This window comes from Camellia sinensis, chromosome 6 (genome assembly GCF_055761805.1).
Source record: "Camellia sinensis isolate YWXY chromosome 6, ASM5576180v1, whole genome shotgun sequence".
Classification (NCBI taxonomy): Eukaryota; Viridiplantae; Streptophyta; class Magnoliopsida; order Ericales; family Theaceae; genus Camellia; species Camellia sinensis.
In genome coordinates this window covers 196,292,656-196,305,922 of record NC_138966.1, presented here as the reverse complement: position 1 = coordinate 196,305,922, position 13,267 = coordinate 196,292,656, and the positions used below count along the sequence as shown (strand labels likewise).

Here is a 13,267-nt window from a genome sequence, read left to right as displayed (position 1 = left end):
GACATGTCCATGTCAGACACCAATACTCTCAAACAAGTGTCTGATGCTCCTTTCTCCCTGTCCTTAATTAAAAATACAAACCTAACTATTGGACGTGTCTGACACTCATTTTGTGACATGTTTGTCACTTTTTGGACATTTGCTAACATATAATTTTCAAAGTCAGAAAATTTAACATAAATATCTTATATCCTAAAAAAAATTATAATTATCAAAGTATATAAAATAAATTACGAAACTCGACATGTTTGACCTCTCACAAGGCGAGGCACAAGCCTTAAAGCGTTGAGATGTAAGCATTTCGAATTTAAATTTCAATATCTAGTAAATAAATTAAATATTTTAAAATAGTAAATAAATAAATAAAAATTAAATAAGAATGTAAATACTTTTCTCCTCAAGTTATTGAACATTTCAATGCATAGAAGGAAGCTTGCTTTCATTGAAAGTGAAATTGACATTATTGACTCTAGTGATTGAACTTCTCACTTGAGCATTAACTTTGTATTTTTTCTTAATTGATCATTTACTCCTACTATAGAAGACAGTTGCAAAAAGGAATCTTTTTTTTAATTTTTTCCTTTATATGCTTAAACCATCTACTAGACTATGTTTAACAAGAGCCTAAGGCAACATTTTGAAGCTTGTAATCCTCATATGCTTACGCATGTACACATGCCTCATACTATGATGTGAAAGACTTTGGGGAGTATAACCTAAAAATCAAAGCCTTGATGCATTTTATTTTACCTTACCCTCTCAAGGCGAGGAGAGGTGAGTATCGAGGCAAGCCTCAGTAAAGCCTTTTAAAACTTTGATAATTATTAAGAATACAAAAACTTCCCTAAAATTAAATTGAAAAAGATACGTAAAAGTATTAGTAGATGGCTAAGATGCATAAGGCAAATGTCGTAATTATATATCATATATATGTTTGCTATAGTCCAAAAATCATGCAAGAGAACTAGATACATGATTATTTCTTATAAAATAATTATTTAACTTAATATATATTATGCACATTCATAGATAACTATATAATATATTCCTAGACAATATAATATCAAGATATAATTATTTGTGGTGTGACCCAAACTAGTTTTACAAATTTTTTGTATCGATGTGCTTTTGTCATGTCGTATCCGTGTCTATGCTACATAGGTGAGGAGAAACAATGCAGAGAGAGAGAAAGTGGAGAGAGAGTATACCAAGTAAAGATGAAGAAGAAACTAGGTCAGTGAGTATTCTATTGGAGAGAATTAGCTAGTAGACCAAGCAAAGTACAAAAGCCAAGAGACTTTGAGTGTGAAAGAAGTTAAACAATTTCTGACATGGGATTTTGAATTGCCTTGTTACAAAATTACCCTAAACGAAATGAAGTTAAAATTTTTTATGATGTTATTTATCAAAAAAATAATAATAATTTATTTATGATGTTATGCAGTACTACGAGGCAATGAATATAGTTGTCAATAAACAAGTGAAGTTCAGAATCATGTAACATGTGACTAAAGAGACTAACCTTTTCAAAAATTTAAAAATCAAAATTTTAAGTGATGCTGTGACAACCAATTTCAGGTTGGGGGGCCAACTTTACTAGCCAACTAAACATCAATCCAGTCCACATATTTATGTAAATGATAAAAAGTTCACTGTCAAAGGGTATTTTACTGCAATAAAAGACATTGGGTTACAATTACAATTAGATCACCTGCTGGATAACAAGTGGATTCTAAAGCACTATAGGATTGCATTAAGGGTCAATTTGAGTCTTCACCTATTTGCCTAAATCATGGATGAATTTTTTAAACACATTAAAAATGATGTCCCATGGTGTATATTGTTCTAGATGATATTTTTTTTAGTGGATCAAACTTAAAGGAAAAAATTAAACCTAAATAGAAATCTTGAGAGAAACACTCAAGTCAAAAGGTTGAAATTAATACATCTAAAACCGAATATATGGAATGCAACTTTGATAACGATAGACGTAAAATATAGGCAAAAAGAAAGAGTGAACATTTTCATAAGCTAGGATCAATTTACTAATAAAGACGGAATGGTTAGAGATGATTCAAACCAGAGAATCAAAGTACATTGGTTCGAGAGTGCTACTGACTTGTTATGTGATCAATGAATACCAACGGTTGAATGTATAGATGATGAGAAGAAGAAGAAGAAGAATAGCGAGAGAGAGAGAGAGAGAGAGCTGTTGTATATCTCTTAATTCAAAAACGTAGGGTTTCCCCCTTACACACAACTATTTATACTAATAAGAATAATACATAAAGATCAAACTACTCCTAACACTTAACACTCTCCCTCAAGTTGGTGCAAAGATGTTTCTCATGCCCAACTTGCAACAAATAGGGTGAAAGACTTTGCTACTAAGACCCTTAGTAAAAACATCCGCCAGTTGATCTTCAAACTTAACAAAAGGCATACATATCACGCCCTTATTCAACTTCTCCTTAATGAAATGTCTGTCAATCTCAATATGCTTAGTTCAGTCATGTTGAACAGAATCGTGTGCAATTCTAATAGCAGCCTTGTTGTCGCAATACAAAGTTATGGGACCACACCAATCAAGCCCTATATCACTCAACAAAGATTGAAGCCACATTAGTTCATATGTTCCATGTGCCATAGCCCTATATTTAGCTTCAGCACTAGATCTGGAAACTACTGCCTGCTTCTTACTACGCCATGTGACTAGATTTCCTCCTACAAAAGCACAATAACCGGAGGTAGTGTGTCGGTCATCTATAGAGCCTACCCAATTTGCATCTGTGAACGCTTTCAACCTCAAGTGACCATGATTAGAGAACAAAATTCCTTTTCGAGGGGCAGATTTAAGGTACCTCAAAATGCGATAGACTGCATCCAAATGAGTTGCACGAGGATCATGCATAAACTGACTCACTATCCCAACTGCATAGGCAATATCTGGACGAGTATGAGAGAGATATATCAGTCTTCTCACAAGTCTTTGGTACCTTTCCTTCACCACAGGCTCACCAACCACACTACAAAGATGATGATTAGTCTCAATCGGTGAATCAGCTGGTCTGCAACCTAACATGCCCGTTTCCTCAAGAAGATCTAAAATATACTTCCTTTGAGAAATGAAGATGCCTTTATCAAATCTGGCAACTTCAATCCCAAGAAAGTATCTCAATGGACCAAGTTCTTTTATCTCAAACTCCTTGGCTAACTGCATCTTGAGATGGGTCACCTCCTCCTCATTATTACCTGTCACAACTATGTCATCCACATATACAATAAGCACTGTTACCTTATGTACATTGCGTTTGACAAACAAGGTGTGATCCGCATTGCTTTGCTGATACCCAAATCCCAACATTGCCATTACGAATCTACCAAACCAGGCTCTAGGAGATTGTTTCAAACCGTACAAAGCCTTCTTTAATCTACAAATCTTTCCACCTGTAGACTGAGATGAAAATTCTGGAGGTACATCCATATATACCTCCTCCTCCAAATCCCCATGAAAAAAAGCATTCTTCACATCTAGTTGCTGTAGAGGCCATCCCAAATTAGTAGTACATGACAGAATAGCTCGAATGAAATTCATCTTTGCTACCGGGGCAAAAGTTTCTTGATAATCTATTCCATATGTCTGGGTAAATCCCTTGGCCACTAGTCTTGCTTTGTACCGTTCAATCGTCCCATCTGCATTGTGCTTAATGGTGAACACCCACTTACATCCGACTAGTTTTTTCCCATTAGGAAGAGACATCAACTCTTATGTGTTATTTTTACTCAAAGCTTGCATCTCTTCTACTATAACTACCTTCCACTTAGGGTCATTGATGGCTTCTTTCCAACCCTACAGAATACACACAGAAGAAAGAGACGAAACAAAAACACGATATGGAGAAGACAACGAATCATATGACACGAATTTAGAAATAGGGTGTTGAGTATAGGCTCTAACTCCCTTTTTGAGAGCAATAGGAAGACTCAAATCATCAGTAATAGGACCATCAACAACAGGTGAAGAAATGGGTTGAGGATCATTACCTGTAGAGTCAGTGGAAACTGGGTATGGAGTTGGCATAGGAGATGATGATTGACTTGGTGGCACAAGAGAAGCCGGCTTTTTCTGACGCCGTAAATAAGTCTTAAGATCAACTCTATCCAAACGACCACCGATATCTGACTCCTCATCAACAGAACTGCTAGGCTCCCCCTCACCACAAATAACAACTTGTTGATTAGGAAGGAAAAAAGACAACTCATGCTGATATGATGCCGTCTCATCCACAATCTCATCAATACCACTCTCCCCCTGAGGAGATTGCAGAGGACTAGAAAAGGACTCAAATTCACGGAAGGAATCAGATTTACGGAATGTGACATCCATACTAACATACAGCTTATGAGAGTGAGGGTCATAACATTTGTAGCCTTTCTGAGTAGCAGAATAACCAAGAAAGACACACTAGACAGCTTAGAATCAAGCATCCCACGAGTACGAGGTTGAAGATGAATGAAACAGACACTACCAAAAACCCGAGGCGAAAGGGAAGAAGTGGGATAAGTCACAGGAAGAAGCTCAAGAGGAATTTGGAAGTGAAGGACACTAGAGGGCATACGGTTAATAAGGTAAGCCACGGTAAGAACATCCCCCCAAAAGGACTTAGGAACGTTCATGGTAAACAAGAGAGAGCGAGCAACCTCAAGGAGGTGGCCATTCTTGCGTTCAGCAACTCCATTCTGTTCAGGAGCGCCAACACAACTAGTCTGATAAAGAATGCCATGCTCTTCGAGGTATGTCCGGAAAGCGCCATTAACATATTCAGCCCCATTATCATTCCTAAGAATTTTGATAGTAGCATTGAATAGATTGGATACCATTTTATGAAAACTTTTGAAGCACAAGAAAACCTCATTTTTAGTACGAAGTAAATAAAGCCAAGTCACACGGGAATAACAATCAATAAATGTGACAAACCACTCAACTCAGCATAGTAGACTGCCAGAGAGCGATCCTTCTGATCCAAACCCCTAATCTTCTTACGCAATTCATTAGGCCTGTGCATCATTCCCCTGTTGAGAATACATCCAAGAGGCAGCTATCAAGATTTTGTGAGCAGTATCCATCAAGAGAAAAGTCCAACTAATGGTAGGCTCCATAGAATTGATGAGCTAGGTCATAACTAAAGCATTCTCAGAAATCCATTGAGCAAATAAAGCACTATCCTCAGTAGGTGGCTGGGTACTATCAATAATATAGCTTGTCAACCGCCGGGCGGCAATGGCAAGACTGCAGGAGCGGGACCAAATCAAATAATTGGTACCATTGAGCTTGACCAGACTAATCTGGAGAGATGGACTATCACCAAGAGTCATACCACGACTCAGTCCACTATCCTCATTGCCCGTACCTTGTTGGTAGCCATGAGATGAGAGAAAGATGGTGCAGAAACACAAGTAGGATATCAAACAAATCCAGAAAACACTGAACTAGCACAGCAACTCACCTTTTAAGGCTAAAAAAGGGCAATATTATCCCAGAACACAATAACAGATCACCTATAAGCCAAAAAAACTGAAGCAGACCATCCAAAACGCAGAAAAACACCAAGGTAGGGCCAAAATACCTCAAACCAGGGACAGTAAACCTTGTAAGGGTTCCTATCGGCTCCCATAGGTATGAGAAGAAGGGACAAAACCAAGCAAAAAGGGTTCAAACAACAACTTTCGAAAAATCATCCAAAATTGACGAAAAATCAAAAAAATTAGAAAAAGCAATCAAGAATGACCAAAACATCAAAAGGAGATTACAGGGTTAATATCCATTAAATTTCGAACATGCTGATAAATTTTTTTTTTTTGCTATGATAGGCGGACCCTAAAGAATGAGAGGAATCATCTTCAAAGAGGAAGATATTGCTCTGATACCATGTTAAATGTATAGATGATGAGAAGAAGAAGAAGAAGAAGAAGAAGAAGAAGAATAACGAGAGAGAGAGAGAGAGAGCTGATGTATTTCTCTTAATTCAAAAACATAGGGTTTCCCCCTTACACACAACTATTTATACTAATAAGAATAATACATAAAGACCAAACTACCCCTAACACTTAACACCAACAAATTAAAAAGAAACTTTATAAAGCATCTATAAGGCAAGCAATGTTTCACGGGACAAAATTAGGAAACAACACATTCATAAAATGAACGTAGATGAGGATGTTTAGATTGATGTGTGGTAAGACTAGAAAAGATAGACTTAGAAATAATGTATTCGTGAAAAGCAAGAATAAGCACCAATTAAAGATAAGTTGAAAGAGAACAAATCAAGATAGTTTGGTTATATACAACAAATATTTTTAAATGCAACGATAAGGAATATTAATCAGATCACCATAAATGAAAATGTATGAGAGAGAGGATGACCTCAACTGACATGAAACCAGGAAGTAAAGAAGGGATGTGAATTTATTTAATTAATTGAGCACATACACCGTGACACAGTGGGGAATGGCAAAAAAAGGGATTTGCATGGCCTGCTCCACATAATTGTGACACAAGGCTTAATTAGGTTTGGTTTGATTATGTTTTTTAGAAAAGAAATAAGTTAACAGAAGTGATTATCAAATTACATCATGATCTAGAACTTCACAATGTCAAAACTAAAGAGAAAATGAAACAAAACAACAATATTCCCCATGATCATAAATTAGAATTCAAAATAAATACAATATTTCCATCTTATAATCAAAACCAAAGTATATTGCATGCATAACAAGTGCAATCAATCTACTCTTGCAATAGCTTGCTCGGGGGATGAAAGATTCTAATACCTCATAGGCTTCCCTTTCTCTGTCACAGTAATAATCCTTAGGCCTGCCCTTCCTAAAACTCTAAAATAGCAATAGAAGAAGTCAGAAGCACCTAATGAAAGTTAGGTTGCAGCGAAACTATTAATAAGAAACTAATGGAAAAATGAATAATTTACCAACCAAGTCAATCAAATGGCTATCTTCTTCCTTTTTCTGATAAGGTTGCAACAACAGATAGACCTGTCTAGTTATACTGTCTCTCCATTCAGTCTTTGATATTTCACTTTCCTTCCGCTTTCCAAGAAGGATCTCACATTCTTCAAGTGACATCACCTAAAAAAAGTCAGAGACATCAAGAGAGAAAGAGAGAGAGGGAGGGAGGGAGTGAGAGAAGATGAAATTCTCATACAGGGAATATATTCAACACTCTACAATAAACCAATACCCTTGCTATATCTTCTTTTTCTGGAACGTTTGTACCATAAATATCTCGATTAACTGCTTGGTGAGCCTTCTCTCATTTAGACACAATTAGAGCAGCATCCCTGTTTTAGGATTGAGTATATAAAAATAGTTGAACAAGAGTTAAACTTAATCCTCAAAACTCCACAATTATAAGCATTGTTTCAGGTGCAACATTACTAAAGGCTCTCGAGAGGTCAATTCACTTGTCTTGGATCATGAGAACCCTTTTTTCTGATTTCAAGCTATATGTATTATGTACATTCCTTTATTGGCAAAACAAATAGATCAACCCAACTCATTCATGAACAAGCAGAGATGACATTAACGTATGAGTTTAATGGGTAGTCATTTCCCCAAGAACTACTAACCCAATCAAAATAAGCAAATATGAAACCACTGAGCTAATAATTGAACATAAACTAAGATTCTATTAATGCCTAAAAAAAATTAAAAAAAAGCACCATCCAAACTAATTGTCCCATTTCTTGTATAAACCAGACGATGAATATCATAATCACAAGAAATAATATGTAAACACATGTGGATCGAATCACATTCCAATACCAAGTTTGGAATAACTTGTAATGGTATCACAAATTGTAAAGATCACGACCATTCATGTTCTGTTTTGATTTTATAACTAGATTCAGCATCATTCTCAACTGTTCCATATTGTATCCTTGCAAACAAAATGAGAAACAACTATGGGCATTTCTATCTATTTAATATTTGTATGCCGTAACTTATGTAATAGCATTGCGGAGAATGACACTAGTCTTCTACATTTCTGAAATTCATGCTCTTACTATGGTACATCTCAATGTGTCATGTAAGAACCAAGGGCACTTCTAAAAAGGTAATGTGTCATGTCAATGTCCAACACAACATTATACTCATCAGATACTTTCCAACACTTAGAGACACATGAAACACATTACAAGTTTGAATAAAATGACTTGAAATTCAATAATATATTGAAAACAATTTAAATTTATGCCTATTTTTCATCTTTAGACTTTAAAAATTATTAGCTGTGACTTAAATTTATTTATCCTCATATATATGACACATATGATATACAATAAGTATATAAAATTATATATGTTGCACATGTTGATTAAATTTTTCAATCAATCACTTTTTCTCTCTCCTCTTTCTTTCTCGATCACTTTTTTTCACACACACATCTACTCAACTACGACAAAATATCAAATCATCCCAAATTTTCACACTTCAAAACTATTTCCAAAATATACAACCAAACAAACCAAAAAAAATTTCTGAACTTTTTCCCTAAGATTTTTTTTTGAAAATTTATCTCTCAAAACCAAGCCAAACACACCCTGTGTTTGTGTCTCTGCTTCTTAGATTATCCCAATATTTCATAATCCATAGTAGGCATTTGCATCGACTCAAATAAACTCTCCTTCTCTGTCATATGGAATTTGAACCAAAACTCCATTTACCATTCATTATTTCTATCTCATTGACCTTTTCATTTCAGTATTTCAATTTACACCTCTAACCTATTCTCTTTTTTTTGTTTTTTTCTCTTTTTAATACCTTTTTCATGAACGAAATCCGCATATTTTCACACCTAGGATGTACATAATGATAATAAAAATAAGACAACTGCTAAGGCTCACCATCCATCCCAAACGTAATCGGCCTTCCTGCCTCGATGGGGAAAAGCCGCACAGACATCATCAATATCGTCACCAGAAAACTCCATACTATAGTAACGCTTCAAACGGATCTGGGCTTTCTCTCTGTTTTCTTTTTCAATCCGATGATCGGCCAAAAATTTGTTCATTTTTAATTTATGAAATCGTTTCAATAATTTGAAAATTATCTTTTTTTTTTTTTTTTTTGAGATTTTAGTTGGTTCATGAATTTAGGGAAAGATTTGAAAAAAAAAAATGTGTATGAAATTTGTTCGAATTTATTTTTAAATTCATGAACTAAATATAACCTTAATCAATTTATTCCTTTCATTCACTCTTTTTTCTTTTTTTTTTATTCTCAATTTTTATTTTTGTTTTGTTTATTTATTATGGAGATATGAACCTGAAGCAGAGCAAATCTTAAAATAAAAAAAATAAAAAACCCTAAGTGAAGCAAAACAACAAAACTTATGAATAGGTTGGGGATGTCAGCAGCGGGGAAAATCGATCTCCATTTGGGGTTGGGGGATGGGGATAAGAAAAAATTAAAAATCGGGGATCCAACACGGAGGAGGGTAAAAAATTTAAGGTAAATTATGTTTTAATAGTTGAATTTAATTCTCATCAAGTCCTATTGAAAATAAGTCTTAATAAAATTATTACTAAAAATAATTTTTTTGTGATAATTTTTTATATATCGTTAAAAATTGATAATTAATGATTTTTTTTTGTCATAATTTTTATAAATTGTCATTAAAATTTACAATTGGTGACTTTTTTTTTATGACAAATTTTTTTCCATAAAACTTATTAGACAATAAGCCTACTTATTAAAATTTACACGTAAGTACCCTAAAATCTATTCCCCCTCGCTCCATTGTCATCCCTATTATCTGTCCCCCTTATGTGAACACCTCCTATTTGCCCAAGCCCGGCCTAATTATCTAAACTTTTCCCTTCAGTGCCTCGTTAATTCACTAATACAGCAGTTACAGATTTATGATATTTTTATATCAGACTAATTTTTTTTAAACTATTAATGAAATGGTTTATATTAAATAATTTAATAGTTATGATTGTGTTATATGATGACATATAAATTATAATGATATAAAAACAATAATAGGTTTCGTTTAGGATGAGCTATTTTGGCTAAATTAGTTAATAAAAACAAAACATATTAATTTAACCAATATGATAAGATGTCACATCCAAACCATAAATATTTCATTTTTTCTCCCATAACTATCAAATCAACTACGAAAAAAAAGGTCAAAATTTATCTGAAACACAATTTTTTTAGCGCGAATAAAAATAACCAAAAAACCAAGCTACTCATCCCAAACGAGGGCTAAATATTAACAATTGACCCGCTAATATTTTTTTAATAATATTTTATTTTATGACGTGTTTTACAAAAGAATGATATTAATTTAATTTTAAAATAAATATGGTTATAATAATTTCTTTTCATAATCTTAATCATATTGTTTCATAAGAGTGTTATTTATCATCATACATATATATTGTACATAGATATATAAAATTTAAATTAAATATAAATATTTCATAATAAAGATTTTCATATTAAATAGAAAACTAAATATCAAAATTTGGGAAAATTAATAGTACATCCTCTATATATAGAAAGTCTACAATAGTTAGAGTACTGGCAAAACATACATGCAAGTTAAAGGCCCTAAACTTTTAAACTTTAGAAGATAAGGTTCACGCTCCAGCCGATTCTAAACGCACCACAAAAGATTTGTTGGGCACCCATTTTTAAAAAAAAAATACTACGTGTTTTGTTTTAATTTTTTGAAAATTAAGATTTTTATTTTTCGTATTTTTTTTAGTGAATAGTTTTAAAATTTTAATCAATTTTTTTAGGTTTTTATATTTACCTTACTTAAATGTATCTAAATAGTAAATACATGTGAAAAATATTTTTAAAAATTAATAAATACATAAAAATATAAAAAATGTACTGAATTTTTGTAATTTTTTTTATTTATATTTTTCGTATTTAGTGAAATTTTTTTTAAAAAATTCACAAATATTATACTTTTTGAGTATATTTATGTTAGATGTATCCAAAAATTTTAAAAATTATTTAAAATATTAAAAAATTCAATAAAAATACAAAAAAAAAAACAAAAAAATAAAAAAATAAAATTTTTTAAAAAGTGAATTCTGAAAATGAAAACCAAACAAATCATTTTACCCATATACAAAATAATGAACAGGGTCACAAATAAACCCTAATTCCAGCCAACACACCCTAGGTTCGGTAGACACCACCCAGCTTCGCCCACTCTGTCCAATTGCTACCACAACCTACTCCATTTATCGCCACTGCCGCAACCACTGCCAGTTCTTCCTCCCATCAATGCCACCTTCACTTCTTCCACTTCCTCTTGTTGTCGCCGCCATCTCATTCGCCACCGTGACCCTTTTCTCTGCCGTGAATCTCCAGTAGATATCTGAGAAACTAGATATAGAATGGGAAACCTTTAGCCTTTTTCTACACGAGGAATGGCCGTATTCATAAAGTTAGCTGTCTGAATAAAAAATATCTATTTGAAGAGACATGACTTGGAGAAGTTCTTGAAAGCAACCTAGGCTATGTTTTATAAATCACGTACTTGATGAATGTTTGGCACAGCGCCGCACTGCACATATAAACTTTCTGCATCAAACAAAGCATAATGAAGGATACACATTGAATGATGAATCACAAAACAAGTGTATATTCAATGTCGAAAATATACTGCCAAAATTCCAATCCTAAAGTCAAAATTTTAGATTTGAATTTCTATAAATTGCTACCGATAGTTTGTCCATTAGCTCCAATGGCAGGCAGGTGAGGTTGGTAAGGTTGGAATTAAAAGGGGTGCTTAACAAAAAAAGAGAAAAATTCAAATTTGACTTGGGGGTGTACAAAGGAATGGGATGTCCCACCAAATTATTGGGGGTGCATTTAGAGCTACCCCCACACTGCATGTTTTTTTAGTTTTTTTTTGTTCCTTATTTGTCCCTATATTTAAGCTTAAATTCCTAGAAGCTTAAACATTTTACAGACAAAAGTGACTCTCAAACTCTTTTCACTCTATTTAACCCTAATTGCCCTTGATCTTTCTCTCTACCTATTATGTAACTAACGAAAGAGAAAAGAAAGAGACAGACAAAGAAGTTTAAAAGTTATAAGATGATACAGTCATCAATAAGACATTGTTGATCTAAATCATATATAACAGAAGGAAATTGCTAATCTGCTTAAAACATTTTTTCTATGTTGTAAAAGCTTTTCTATTTCTATTGAAGAAAAAAAATGCGTTGGGCTCTTCTGGTACGTTTTGATTTAATAGTTATTTTTCCCATTAAAGATCAATAAATGGAATTATTGTTGATGTGACGCCTCAAAAAGCGAAGATATAATAACAAAGAAACACAGGGTTCTGATAAGGTTACACATCTAAAAGTAAATAATAGTACATCAGAGTTTATATATTATAGACAACGTTGCCCTTAAAAAATAAATTTTCAATAATGAGATGAAAAATCTGATGTAGTCCACGCCTGGCACATCTTCTCAATCTCTTCCACAAAATCTTTTTCGTCAACAAATTTTCCAGAAGCTGGAATCGGATGCCAAGGCAAAAGTTGTGAGTTGCGAAACCTAATAAGAACACCCAACTCCAACTTTCTACAACCTCTGGATAATACGAACAAGTAGAAGTACAAAATATAATTACATAGATAGAGAATTAAAGAGAAATACAAACAATTACAACAATGCAGTCTTAAACAACAGCGATAAGTAACAATCGGTTAATAATATTAACAGTTAATTGCAACAGTGAAATCAAGGCCATTAGAGTCCCCCAAAGAGACCTATCAGTCTAACCTCTAGAACTAGACACCAGACTATTTGAAACTCTCCATTTTGCTGCTTTGCAGACTTTACTGCAAATGCCTGCAATGATTATATACAGGGCAATGCCATTGATGGACCTTAAAAGGGATATAAAAAAAAAAGATTTATCATCCTGAACCCAACCTTATCCCCCAAAAAACAAAAAGGTTTTACCCTCCCGAATGTCCCATTTGGAACCAACTTATCTCACCAGATCAAACCACCACATAGAGTCCGAATATGCTTGTTCCATCATAGGGTTAACGCTACAACCACTTGCGCAAGACTTAAATCAAAGTGGATACGTCCCACCATCATTCCATTATCAAACCAACCATTATCACTTATCCTTTCAAATCATTACAAGTGAATGCAAACCCATTACCACCCAATTGTTGGAATTATGGTTTTT

General features: G+C 33.6%; 1 protein-coding gene and 1 long non-coding RNA gene across 2 annotated transcripts in view; both read right to left on the bottom strand.

Moving 5' to 3' along the window:
• LOC114313042 (PWWP domain-containing protein 1) overlaps positions 1-13,267 on the bottom strand; it is a 226,302-nt gene that overhangs the window by 115,807 nt on the left and 97,228 nt on the right. The gene's annotated exons all lie outside the window — the stretch shown is intronic.
• On the bottom strand, positions 6,822-8,956 carry LOC114313000 (uncharacterized). The gene is made up of 4 exons (XR_003647043.2): positions 8,922-8,956; positions 7,256-7,355; positions 6,991-7,143; positions 6,822-6,891 (listed from the first exon to the last, which is right to left on the bottom strand). It is a non-coding gene; the product is annotated as an uncharacterized LOC114313000 (long non-coding RNA).